This window comes from Heterodontus francisci, chromosome 11 (assembly GCF_036365525.1).
Source record: "Heterodontus francisci isolate sHetFra1 chromosome 11, sHetFra1.hap1, whole genome shotgun sequence".
Lineage (NCBI taxonomy): Eukaryota > Metazoa > Chordata > Chondrichthyes > Heterodontiformes > Heterodontidae > Heterodontus > Heterodontus francisci.
In genome coordinates, this window is record NC_090381.1 from 64250398 (window position 1) to 64264917 (window position 14520).

At 43.2% G+C, this 14520-nt stretch overlaps 1 protein-coding gene across 3 annotated transcripts in view; it reads right to left on the reverse strand.

Annotated features, from left to right (window-relative positions):
- kcnab1a (potassium voltage-gated channel subfamily A regulatory beta subunit 1a) overlaps nt 1-14520 on the reverse strand; it is a 322091-nt gene that overhangs the window by 131219 nt on the left and 176352 nt on the right. Inside the window, exon 1 of one of the 3 annotated variants that reach the window (XM_068041467.1) lies at nt 2140-2169. The exons of the other annotated variants lie outside the window; for them this stretch is intronic. The gene's annotated coding sequence lies outside the window, so the exon portion shown is untranslated. Of the gene's footprint in view, nt 1-2139; nt 2170-14520 lie in introns of those variants that run through there. 3 annotated transcript variants of the gene reach the window in all.

Below are 14520 nucleotides of genomic sequence, written 5' to 3' on the forward strand. Positions count from 1 at the left end.
TTAGAAATGTAATAGGTTTTAAGCAAGTGAAGGGAGGTGTGGGGAAGAGAACAAAAGAGGTGTGTGATAGGGCAGAGGGCAGGAGAGATTAAATGATGTAGATGTCATGGGACTAATGCAAAGGGAACTGCAGCACCTCATATTTCGATCAGGCACTCTATAGCCTTCTGGACTCAATACTGAGTACAACAATTTCAGTACATGACTGGCCTTTTTTTATTATTATTATTTTATTTTTTAATCATGTGACAGCCTTAAACTTGGTTTTTTACGTTTGTGCTTTCCAGAGCTGGTCATTATACTGCAATTAACACTCTCTCTGGACTAATGCTTTGTCTTTCACAACAACCATTAGTACTCCCTTTACCTTTGTCCCATGACCTCTTTGTCATTTAATCTCTCCTACCCTATCACACATCCCTTTTGTTCTCTTCCCCCACACTCCGTTTCACTTGCTTAAAACCTATTACATTTCTAACCTTTGCCAGTTCTGATGAAAGGTCATCAACCTGAAATGTTAACTCTGCTTTTCTCTCCACAGATGCTGCCAGATCTGCTCAGTATTTTCAGCACTTTCTGTTTTTATTATAGCAGGTATAACTTGCCTGAGCTTCCGTGAGACTGGCAAAGTACGACTGTGCCATAATTTGTCCTTGTATTACTGTAAATGAAGAAATTTGTGTGCACAAAGGGGCTTGTAAAAATTTCCAGCCTCCTTTAGTAAGATGGTAATTGTGAAATGACTATGAAAGCAGCTGAAAAGTTATCCGAGTTATGCCCCCATTGTGTTATTGTACTCAAAACAAGCTTTGCCTCATTTGTTGGGGAAACCTAGTGATCTCATTCAACATCCTATTGCTCACTGAGAGGGGAGCTTAATTAAAATGCTGTATTTTGTTTGGCAAAACATTTGCTTTTGCATTTTATTGAGCTGGCCCTCCCACATGTCTGTCATGAAAATTGAAACTTCTGGGAGGCCACTCTCTCACAGCATTCACATTATTGGCATTTATTTTAATTAATAATTTACAATGGTTAAAGTTTCTTTCATTGAAAAGCAGTTCAACCAAAAATACTTATTTAAAATGAAGTGGAATTTAGTAAGTTCTCCATGGATTCAAAGGAAGACAATTTTCCACCTTTTGTCAATGCTTGTTTTTTTTTTTAATATCATGAGAGAGGTAATGCTGTAGCTGCAATTACCTAATTTGATGCAGAATCAGGATAAGAGAATGACAGGACAGGGTCATAAATTAAAGCAGCAAGAGCTGCTATAGAATGCCACACTGAAACTCCAGAAAATTATCTGTCAGACACAGGGCCACCTCACAACATAGACAGAAGCATTCCCACTTCCCCACACCCCCAGATTTTCTTTCCTTTCCTCCAGTGTTACCTAGAAGGCACTAATTCATCCTGGGTCACAGTTGCACAATCGTTAGGTGCCTTATCTAAGTCTCCATTCTTCATGGATCATCGTGAAGTAGAAAGAACTTGCATTTCTAGAACATATTTCACGTCTTCAAGATGTCTGAAAGCTCTTGAGAGCAATGAATTGCTTTTGAAATGTAATCGCTGTTGTGTTATGGGCAAACACAGCAGCCAATGTCCACATAGAAAAGTCCAATAAAGAATAATGAGGTGAAGGACTAGGTAATCCGTTTTTGATAGTGTTGCTTGAGGGATTTATGTTGGCCAGGACGCTGGGAGAACTCCCCTGTTGTTCCTTGTGGAGTGTCATCGGATCCTTTACATCCACCTGTGAGGATGGGTCGGGCCTTAGATGAATGTCTCATCCAAAATATGCACTTTTGACACTGTAGCACTGAGATACCAGTCTGGAATATGTGCTGAAGTCCAGGAGTGAGGCTTCATCTGATGATGCTCTGATTCAGAGGGGTGAGTGCTACCACTGATCCAAGGCTGATACATAAAGCTATTCATCAGAGCTATATCTTACCTTCGGGAGTGGAGAGCAGTCAGGCCTGCATGGGCACACCTAGAACTGAGAGAGAATAAATAGAGTGCCAGGCTGGGGCCTTCACTTATCTTCAGGAGCAGAGTGCAGTTGGACATGTGAGTGAATACCGAGAACCAAGAAAGAATAAATACAGTGCCAGGCTCGGGGCCTTCACTTACCTTTGGGAGTAGAGAGCAGTCGGACATGCGAGGGAGTATCTCTTCGGGAGTAGGCACGCACTGACTGAGTTTGAAAAAAACTCAAACTGTGACATCACAGGAAAGCTGTAAGGTGATTGTCGGTGAGTAACTGCATTTAGGGAGTATCTGTAAATAGCTAGGTTAGGACACTGCTGTTACGCTGTGTGTGTTAATAGTTGGAAATTAGTAAAATGTAAAATTAAAATTTATGTAGCGACCGAATAATTATTATTAATTAAGACAGGAAAGCAGAAGGGAGGTAAGCTGGTGAGTCTACTGTTCTGTTTTATTTTTAAGTGGTAAGGTTTATTGTATTACCAAGGTTTAAATGACAGCAGTATGATATTGTGAGCCTAGTCAAAAAGAAAAAGGAAACATTCGTAAGGACTGGAAGGCAAGGAACAGACGAATCCCTTGAGGAATATAAAGACAGTAGGAAGGAACTTAAGCAAGGAGTCAGGAGGGCTAAAAAGGGTTATGAAAAGTCATTGGCAAACAGGATTAAGGAAAATCCCAAGGCTTTTTATACGTATATAAAGAGCAAGAGGATAACCAGGGAAAGGGTTGGCCCACTCAAGGACAGAGAAGGGAATCTATCTGTGGAGCCAGAGGAAATGGGCGAGGTACTAAATGAGTACTTTGCATCAGTATTCACCAAGGAGAAGGACTTAGTGGATGATGAGCACAGGGAAGGGAGTGTAGATAGTCTCAGTCATCTCATTATCAAAAAGGATGTGTTGGGTGTCTTGCAAAGCATTAAGGTAGATAAGTCCCCAGGGCCTGATGGGATCTACCCCAGAATACTGAGGGAGACAAGGGAAGAAATTGCTGGGGCCTTGACAGAAATCTTTGCATCCTCATTGGCTATTCTCCAGTCCTCTGGGACCTCACCTGTAGCCAATGTTGTTCCTTTGTTTAAGAAGGGTAGCAAGGATAATCCAGGAAATTATAGGCCGGTGAGCCTTACGTCAGTGGTAGGGAAATTATTAGAGAGGATTCTTCGGGACAGGATTTACTCCCATTTGGAAACAAATGGACTTATTAGCAAGAGGCAGCATGGTTTTGAAAAGGGGAGGTCGTGTCTCACTAATTTGATTGAGTTTTTTGAGGAAGTGACGAAGATGATTGATGAAGGAAGGGCAGTGGATGTTATCTACATGGACTTCAGTAAAGCCTTTGACAAGGTCCCTCATGGCAGACTGATACAAAAGGTGAAGTCACATGGGATCAGAGGTGAGTTGGCAAGATGGATACAGAACTGGCTCGGTCATAGAAGACAGAGGGTAGCAGTGGAAGGGTGCTTTTCTGAATGGAGGGATGTGACTAGTGGTGTTCCGCAGGGATCAGTGCTGGGACCTTTGCTCTTTGTAGTATATATAAATGATTTGGAGGAAAATGTAGCTGGCCTGATTAGCAAGTTTGCGGATGACACAAAGATTGGTGGAGTTGCGGACAGTGATGAGGATTGTCAGAGGATTCAGCAGGATATAGATCGGTTGGAGACTTGGGCGGAGAAATGGCAGATGGAGTTTAATTCGGTCAAATGTGAGGTAATGCATTTTGGAAGGTCTAATGCAGGTGGGAAGTATACAGTAAATGGCAGAACCCTTGGGAGTACTGACAGGCAGAGAGATCTGGGCGTACAGGTCCACAGGTCACTGAAAGTGGCAACGCAGGTGGATAAGGTAGTCAAGAAGGCATACGGCATGCTTGCCTTCATCGGTCGGGGCATAGAGTATAAAAATAGGCAAGTCATGCTGCAGCTGTACAGAACTTCAGTTAGGCCACACTTAGAATATTGCGTGCAATTCTGGTCGCCACACTACCAGAAGGACATGGAGGCTTTGGAGAGGGTACAGAAGAGGTTTACCAGGATGTTGCCTGGTCTGGAGGGCATTAGCTATGAGGAGAGGTTGGATAAACTCGGATTGTTTTCATTGGAACGACGGAGGTGGAGGGGCGACATGATGGAGGTTTACAAAGTTATAAGCGGCATGGACAGAGTGGATAGTCAGAAGCTTTTTCCCAGGGTGGAAGAGTCAGTTACTAGGGGACATAGGTTTAAGGTGAGAGGGGCAAAGTTTAGAGGGGATGTGCGAGGCAAGTTCTTTACACAGAGGGTGGTGAGTGCCTGGAACTTGTTGCCAGGGGAGGTGGTGGAAGCAGGTACCATAGAGACGTTTAAGAGGCATCTTGACAAATACATGAATAGGATGGGAATAGAGGGATACGGATCCCGGAAGTGCAGAAGGTTTTAGTTTAGGCGGGCATCAGGATCGGCGCAGCTTGGAGGGCCAAATGGCCTGTTCCTGTGCTGTACTGTTCTTTGTTCTTTGCAAGTGCTGCTGAGCAGAGGCATTTATTCAAAAAAATTAAGTAAATAATTAGTTATTTAAAACACAACAAGGATGACAGAGTAGTTGATGTGCTGCAGCTGCAGTATGTGGGAGCTTGTGGACACCAGTGTGATTCACAGCAATCCCGTCTGCAGTGTTTGCGGCTCGAGGAGCTTTGGCTCAGAGTCAGTGAGCTGGAGGCCGATCTACAGACACTGCGATGCATCAGGGATTGGGAAAGGTACCTGAACACTTGGTTCCAGAAGGCAGTCACACCCCATAGAATAGGATCTTCTGATTTGGTCAGCGGTCAGGGACAGGAGGAAGTGACTGCGAGTGAGGCAGGTAAAGGGATCGAGAAGGCAGAAGTGGAGGAGCCTCAGCCCTTGCAATTGTCCAACAGGTTTGAGGTTCTTTCAGCCGGCATGGATGAGAGCAGGGGCTGCAGGGTGGATGAGCAAACTGACCATGGCAAAGGAAGCCATTTTTAAAGGGCTGTCAGCCCAACTGGGAAATTTAAATATTTAAAGTTAAATGGAATTTTAAAAAAATACATCTCTCTAGCCCCTCTTCCATCCCCACAATAACAATTAAATTAATTATTTGTACTCCCGCCCCCCCCAAAACACTTACCTTTACCATCTGACCGATCCCCACAAACTGCACATTCACCGACAACCCTTCCCACCATTCCCTACACCCATAACGCTAATTTGACCCCATTTCACCCCCCACCCCCCCCCAACCACAATGATAAACTCACCTCCCCCCTCTCCCGGCAAGTGTTCTGCCACTTTTCCCTGGACAGGGATCCACAGGCACGGTAGTGCCGGCCGCCGGGATGAAGATCGCGACGGGACATCAGGAGGTGACGTGAGATTAATTAATTCAGATATTTTAATATGTTTAAATTGTGATCTCATTGCCGAGCAGCAGGAAGGCTGCCACGAGGCCTTGCCACCATTGGTAATATTGGGCCGGGCCAGCCAGTATGAGGTCCATGGCGGGCCTCATCCAGGGCCATCTTCAGGCACCCCCCGCCATGGATCCTGATGTTGAGGGCTCCTTAAAATCCAGCCCGAGGAATGTAGTGGTTGTAGAGGACAGTATAGTCAGGAGAATAGTCATCATTCTCTGCAACCAAGAGCGAGAGTCCAGAAGGATGTGTTGCCTGCCCAGTGCCAGGGTTCAGAACATCTGCTCAGGGCTGGAGAGGAACTTGCAATGGGAAGGGGAGGATCCTGTTGTTGTGGTCCACATGGGCACCAATGACATAGATAGGACTAGGAAAGAGGTTCTGCAGAGGGAGTATGAGCAGCTAGGGGCTAAAGTAAAAAGCAGAACCTCAAAGGTAATAATCTCTGGATTATTACCTGAGCCACTAGCAAATTGGAGTAGGGTAAATAAGATTAGAGAGCTAAAAGCGAGCCTCAAAGATTGCTGTGGGATAAATGGGCTTAGGTTCATGGGGCACTGGCACCAGTGCTGGGGAAAGTGGGAGCTGTACCGTTGGGACGGTCTTCACCTGAATTGTGCTGAACCAGTTTTCTGGCAAGTCATATAACTAGGGTGGCAGAGAGGGTTTTAAACTAAATAGTGGGGGCGAGGATCAAGTGAGAAGAAAATTAAAGAGAGAGGACAAGGCAAGCCAGCAAAGTAGCAATGAGGGAAATAATAATCAGAGCGTGGCAGGAAGGAACAGAAAGTACAACATTAAGAGTGTGCAAACAGCTAAGGCGAGAGGTTGCGTAAATAGTAAAAAGACAGAACACAAGAAACAGGAGCAGAAGTAGACCATATGGCCCATTGAGCCTGCTCCGCCATTCAATATGATCATGGCTGATCTGGGGCTTCAATTCCACTTTCCTGCCATTTCCCCATATCCCTCGATTCCCTACCAAAAATCTACCTATCCCAGCCTTAAATGTAGTCAATGATGGAACATCCACAACCCTCTGAGGTAGAGAATTCCAAAGATTCACAACCCTTTGAGTGAAGTAATTTCTCATTTCAGTCCTGAATGATTGACCCCTTATCCTGAGACTGTGTCCCTGTGTTCTAACCTATCAAGCCCTTTCAGAATCTTGTATGTCTCAATTAGATAGCTTCTCATTCTTCTAAACCCCAGAGAATTTAGGCCCTATTTACTCAGTGAAGGGGAAAGCCTTAGATTACAGGATGATATAGATGAGCTGGTAAGATGGGCGGAGCAGTGGCAAATGGAATTTAATCCTGAGAAGTGTGAGGTGATGCATTTTGGGAGGACTAACAAGCCAAGGGAATATACAATGGATGGTAGGACCCTAGGAAATACAGAGGGTCAGAGGGGCCTTGGTGTATTTGGCCGTAGATCACTGAAGGCAGCAGCACAGGTAGATAAGGCGGTTAGGAAGGCATACGGGATACTTGCCTTTATTAGCCGAGGCATGAGAATATAAGAGCAGGGAGGTTATGATGGAGCTGTATAAAATGCTAGTTAGGTCACAGCTGGAGTACTGTGTACAGTTCTGGGCACCACACTATAGGAAGGATGTGATTGCACTGGAGAGGGTGCAGAGGAGATTCACCAGGATGTTGCCTGGGCTGGAGCATTTTAGCTATGAAGAGAGACTGGATAGGCTAGGGTTGTTTTCCTTAGAGAAGGCTGAGGGGGGACCTGATTGAGGTATACAAAATTATGAGGGGCATTGATAGGATAGTTAGAAAGAAACTTTTTCCCTTAGCGGAGTGATCATTAACTAGGGGCATAGATTTAAGCTAAGGGGCAAGAGGTTTAGAGGGAATTTGAGGAAAAGATTTTTCACCTGGAGGGTGGTTGGAATCTGGAACACACTACCCGAAGGGGTGATAGAAACAGGAACCCTCACAACATTTAATAAGTATTTAGATGAGCACTTGAAACGCCATAGCATACAAGGCTATGGGCCAAGTGCTAGAAAATGGGATTAGAATAGATAGATGCTTGATGGTTGGCACAGACACAATGGACCGAAGGGCCTGTTTCTGTGCTCTATAACTCTATGACTCTATGACATAGGACAACCCCCTCATCCCAGGGACCAATTTAGTAAATCTTCGCTGCACTGCCTCCAGTGTAAATATATCCTTTCTTAAATGTGGAGACCAAAACCGCATACTGTATTCCAGGTGCAGTCTCACCAAAGCCCTGAACAATTTTGGTAAGACTTCTTTATTCCTGTACTCCAATCCCCTTGCAATAAAGGCCAACATGCCATTTGCTTTCCTAATCGCCTGCTGCACCTACGTGTTAACTTTGTGCATTCCTTGTACGAGTACCCCCAATCTCACTGAACATCAACACTTACCAGTTTCACACCTTTTAAAAAATATTCTGCTTTTCTATTTTTACGACCAAAGTGAACAACTTCATATTTCCCTACATTATACTCCATTTGCCATCTTGTTGCTCACTCAACCAGTCTATATCTCTTTGCAGCCTCTCTACATCCTCCCCGCATCTTACCTTTCCATCGAGCTTTGTATCATCAGCAAACTTAGATACATTACTCTCTGTCTCTTCATCTAAGTCATTACTATAGAGTGTAAATAGCTGAGGGCCCAGGACTGATCCTTGCGGCACCCCACTATTCACTGCCTGCCAATTTGAAAATGTCCCATTTATGCTCACTCTCTGCTTCCTGTCTGTCAACCAATCCTCTATCCACGCTAATATATTACTCCCAACACCATGAGCCCTTATCTTGCTTATTAATCTTTTACGTGGCACCTTATCGAATGCCTTTTGAAAATCCAAGTATACTATATCTACTGGTTCCCAATTATCTACCCTACTAGTTACATCCTCAAAAAACTCTAATAAATTTGTCAAACAGGATCTCCCTTTAGTAAAACCAGGCTGACTTGTTCTAATCATACTATGCTTTTCCAAGTGCAATGTTAAGACTTCCTTAATAATAGTTTCCAGCATCTTCCCAACAACTGATGTTAGGCTAACTGGCCTGTGTTTCCCTGTTTTGTCTCTACCTCCTTTCTTGAAAAGCAGTGTAACAATTGCCAACTTCCAATCTGATGGGAAAATTCGTGAATGTAAGGAATTCTGGAAAATCATAGCTAGTGCATCCACTATCTCTGCAGCTATCTCTTTTAGAACCCTTGGATGTAGGCCATCTGGTCCCGGGGACTTGTCAGATTTTAGTCCCTCAAGTTTCTCCAATACTTTTTCTCAACTGATATCAATATCCTTAATTTCCTCACTCTTTTTAGACGCTAGGTTACTGCCTATTTTGGTATGGAACTTGTGTCTTCTACTGGGAAGACAGACAAGATATTTGTTCAATGCCTTTGCCATTTCCTCATTCCCCATGATGATTTAGATTTAGATTTAGATTTAGAGATACAGCACTGAAACAGGCCCTTCAGCCCACCGAGTCAGTGCCGACCATTAACCACCCATTTATACTAATCCTACACTAATCCCATATTCCTACCACATCCTCACCTGTCCCTATATTCCCCTACCACCTACCTATACTAGAGGCAATTTATAATGGCCAATTTACCTATCAACCTGCAAGTCTTTTGGCTGTGGGAAGAAACCGGAGCGCCCGGAGGAAACCCACGCAGACACAGGGAGAACTTGCAAACTCCACACAGGCAGTACCCAGAATTGAACCCGGGTCGCTGGAGCTGTGAGGCTGCGGTCCTAACCACTGTGCCGCCCACAGGATTTTTTTTTGTTTGGGCAATACTGCTACACAATTCGCAAAGAAATGGGAGGGATTCTGAAATAATTTTAAACAAGTCAATAAGCATTGCAGGTGAATGTGAGCCACAAGGGATTCACCATTAGGAACTTTAGTCAGGTGACTTACTGCAGCATCTTTGAGATTCTAGACATTTCTACATTGCTTTTGGTGTTAAGTAATCCCTGTACAATTTAAATAGATAGAAAACCAGGTGGATTCTGTTATAAGTTTGTGTTCCTTCTCAACTAATGCTTAACTATGTGCTTCACCTAAGTAGTTACTTATCAAAGCAAGAAACACTGTCCTTTGATGTTACTTCATGGGTCTCCCTAACACCTTTTTACCATCAATATTTTCCTGGCTAAGTGTTTCCAGAAGCAAAGTTAAAGTCACTTCACTCCACTCTGAATGATTCTGTTCACACAGAAACAGCAGACGTGCAGGCTACAGATGCATGAAAGAACTGCAGTGGGAGCTCCAGTTGCCTAGCTTTTCTCAAATCATCAATTAATTTCTCCTGTCTCTGCCTCTAAGAGACCAATGTCTACTTTAGCTACTCTCTTCCTTTTTATGTACTTATAAAAGCTCTTACAATGTTTTTATATTGCTGGCTAGTTTACTCTATTCTATTTTTTTCCTTTTTTATCAACTTTTTGGTGGCCCTTTGCTGGTTTCTAAAACGCTCCCAATCTTCAGACTTGCTACTATTTTTTGTGACATTGTAAGCCTCTTCTTTTAGTCTAATACTCTCCTTAACTTCCTGAGTGAACCACGGATGGGTCTTTCTGGATGAGTTTTTGAATGGAATGTACTTTTGTTGAACCCTTTGAATTGTTTCTTTAAATGTTTCCTACTGTTCATTTACCGCCATACCTTCCAGTTTATTTACCCAATTAACCTTAGTCAGTTCTCTCCTCAGACCTTTGTAATTGGCTTTGGTTAAGTTTAAGATTCTTGTTCATGATTGAAATGTATCACTTTCAAACTTAACATGAAATTCAATGATATCAAGATCACTATTTCCCAGTGGATCTTTTACTATGACATTGCTTATTAACCCTGCTTCATTACACAATACGAGATCTAAGATAGCTTTATCCCTAGTTGTTCTACAATGTATTGCTCCAAGAAACTGTCACAAAAGCATTCTACAAATACATCTCTAGACCACTGTTGCCAATTTGATTGCCCCAGTCTATATGCAGATTAACGTCCCCCACAATTAATACAATATCTTTTTTACATGCTCCAATAATTTCCCATCTAATGTTCTGTCCAATGATATAACTAGTGTTAGGGGGCTTGTAAACTAATCCCACAAGTGTTTTCTGACTCCTGCTATTCCTAATTTCCACCCAAACTGATTCTACTTCATGATCTTCTGAGGCCAGATCGCTTATCAATGTCCTTACGCCATCCTTTACAATCAGGGCTACCCCTCCTCCTTTGCCATTCTGTCTGTCTGTCTGTCCAAAATATTGTGTACCCTGGAATATTTATTTCCCAACCCTGATCTCCTTGTAACCATGTCTCGGTAATGGCAATTAGATCTAGATCATTTACCTCTATTCATGCCACTAGTTCGTCTATCTTATTACAGATGCTTCAGATAAAGGAACTTCAATTTCAGTTTTTTACCTATGACATAGATTCTATGACTCTATGACCTCTATTCCCTGTAATGATCTTATTTGCCAAAGTACAAATTTTGTTAAACTCACTGTCCCTTCCTGTCCCATTGTGTTGGGAGTTCCCCACATCACTATCTTGCTCCGATGCCCTGACCTCTCTCTTTGGACTTCTAAATTTCCCTTTACCCAAACCCTGCACCATCCCCCCACCCCCCGCCACCATTAGTTTAAAGCCCTGTCCACAGCCCTAGTTATGTGATTGGCCAGGACACTGGTTCCAGTCTTGTTCAAATGAAGCCCATGCCAATGGAACAGCTCCCTCTTCCCTGAGTATTGATGCCAGTGCCCCAAGAATCGAACCCCCTTCTTTCCACACCATTCTTTGAGCCACGCGTTTAGTTCTCTAATCTGCTTGACCATGTGCCAACTTACACGTGGCTCAGGTATCATTACCTTTGATGTTCTGCATTTTAGTTTGGATCCTAACTCCTCAAAGTTTCTAAGCAGAACATCATTTCTGGTTCTATCTATGTCATTGGTTTCCACATGGACCACGGCAATTGGATCCTCCCCCTCCAGGTTCCTCTCCAGCAGTGAGATGTCCTTAACCCTGGCACCGGGCAGGCAACACAGCTGTCAGAGGTCCCGGTTGCGACTACAGAGAACAGTATCTATCCCCCTGACTACACTGTCTCCTATCACTACCACATTCCTCTTCACTCCCCCACAATAGAATGCCATCTTTCACCATGGTGCCTTGGTCAGTCTGCTCATCCACCTTGCAGTCCTTCTCTTCATCCACACAGGTAGCAAGGACCTCATAACTGTTGGACAAGGTCAAGGTCAGGGGTAGAGGCTCCTCCATCACTACATGCTGATTGCCCCCACCTGCCTCACTTGCAGTCACGCCCCCCTGTTCCTGACCACTGGCCATCTCTAATGGCCTCCCTACTCTAAGGGGGGTGGGGGGTGTGACTGCCTCCTGGAACAAACTGTCCAGGTAACTCTTCCCCTCCCTGCTGGTCTGCAATGCCTGCAACTCAGTCTCCAGCTGAATTCTGAGCTGAAGTCGTGCAAGCTGTAGACATTTACTGCAGACATGGTTGTCCGGGATTGTAGTGCATTCCACAGATTCCCACATGCTGCAGTTGCAGCACACCACCAGCCCTGCCATCTCTGTACAACCTTTGTTTAGTCAATTAGTTAATAATTAAAGGTGAATTAACGGAAAGTTGCACTCACCTACCTTGGAGTCAGAGGAAGAAGACTTACCAACTGCTGGAGGCTGAAAAAGATAGCAAAAGGAGCCCCTCTTTTCCCCTCTGCACCAAATTTCCAAATTCACTCGGGCAAATGTCTCACTCAGGAAACTGTCGCTTCTCAACTGTGTCCCCTCACTGCCAACTAAAGCCTCTGTATTTGAATGTGCATAGCATTCATAACAAAACAAATGATTTGATAGCTCAAATAGAAATAAATATGTATGATCTGACAGCCATTATAGAGACATGGCTGCAAGATGACAAAGGTTGGGGCCTGAATATTCAAGGGTACATGATATTTCAGAGGACCTGAAACTAGGAAAAGGTGGAGGGGTAGCTCGGTTAATTAAAGATGACATTAGTATAATAGAGAGGTGACCTTAGTTCTAAAAATCAAAATGTAGAGAATCAGTTTGGGTGAAGATAAGAAATAGTAAAGGTAGGAAGTCACTTATGGGAGTAGTTTACAGGCTCCCTAATAGTAACCACACTGTAGGTATATACGAAGAAATAATTGGGGCTTGTGAGAAAGGTACGGCGATAATCATGGGCGATTTTAATCTACATATAGATTGGACGAATCAGATTGGCAAAGGTAACCTAGAAGATGAGTTTATGGAGTGTTTTCGACTTAGAGCAGCACATTCGAGAGCCAGTCAGAGAGCAGGCTACTCTAGATCTGGTACTGTGCAACGAGATAGGATTAATTAATGTAATAAAATAAAAGCAAAATACTGTGGATGCTGGAAATTTGAAATAAAAACAGAAAGTGCTGGAAATACTCAGCAGGTCTGGCAACATTTGTGGAGAGAGAAACAAAGTTAACGTTTTAGGTCAGAACTGATGAAAGGTCATAGAGTTATACAGCACAGAAACAGGCCATTCGGCCCATCGTGTCTGTGCCGGCCATCAAGCACCTAACTATTCTAATCCCATTTTCTAGCACTTGGCCCATAGCCTTGTCTGCTATGGCATTTGAAGTGCTCATCTAAATACTTCTCAAATATTGTGAGGGTTCCTGCCTCTACCACCCCTTCAGGCAGTGCATTCCAGATTCCAACCACCCTCTGAGTGAAATATTTTTTCCTCAAATCCCCTCTAAACCTCCTGCCCCTTACCTTAAATCTATGCCCCCTAGTCACTGAACTGAAATGTTAACTCTACTTCTCTCTCCGCAGATGGTGCCAGACTTGCTGAGTATTTCCAGGATTAACTAATGACCTCATAGTAAAGGCGCCCTTAGGTAGCAGTGATCACAACATGATTGAAGTTCGCATTCAGTCTGAGGGTGAGAAGAGTGGATCTAATACCAGTGTTTTAAACTTAAATAAGGGTAATTATGAGGGTTTGAGGACAGAGCTGGCTAAAGTAAACTATGAAATTAGATTAAGGGATAGGTCATTAGAGATGCAGTGGCAGACATTTAAAGAGATATTTCATAACACTCAGCAAAGATACATTCCAGTGAGAAAGAAAGACTCTTGGGGAAAGACACACCATCCGTGGCTAATGAAGGAACTTAAAGATAATATCAAATTGAAAGAAAAAGCATACAATTTAGCGAAGAGTAGTGGCAGGTCAAAGATTGGACAGAATATAAAAAAACAGCAAAGAATGACTAAAAGAATAATGAGAGAGAAATTAGAGTATGACAGAAAGCTAGCTAGAAATATAAAAATGGATAGTAAGAGATTCTACATGTATTTAAAAAGGAAAAGAGTAAGTAAAGTGAGTGTTGGTCCTCTAGAGAGTGAGTCTAGGGAATTAATAATGGAAAATAAGAAAATGGCAGAGGAATTGAACCAAGAGTTGAAAGGGAGGGAGGAATTTAAAACATCACCAGGGAAAGGATACTGTGAAAATTATTAGAACAAGAAGCTGAAAAGTCTCCAGGTCCTGATGGACTTCATCCTAGGGTCTTCAAAGAAGTGGCTGCTGAGATATGCATTGGTTTTAATTTTCCAAAATACCCTAGATTCTGCAAAGGTCCCATCAGATTGGAAGAGAGAAAATCTAACTCCGCTATTCAAGAAAGAAGGAAGACAGAAAGCAGGAAACTACACAGGCCAGTTAGCTTAACATCTGTCATACAGAAAATGCTGTGATCTATTATTAAGGAGGTTATAGCAGGTCACTTAGAAAATCTCAAAGCAATCAGGCAGAGTCAACATGGTTTTGCGAAAGGGGAATCGTGTTTAACTACTGTATTAGAGTTCTTTGAGAAAGTAACAAGCAAGATGGATAAAGGGGAACCTTTGGATGTGGTATACTTTCATTTACAGAAGGCATTTGATAAGGTGCTACATCAAAGGTGACTAAACAAAATAAGAGCCCATAGTATTGGGGGTAATATATTAGCATGGATAGAGGATTGATTAGCTAACAGGAAACAGAGAGTAGGCAT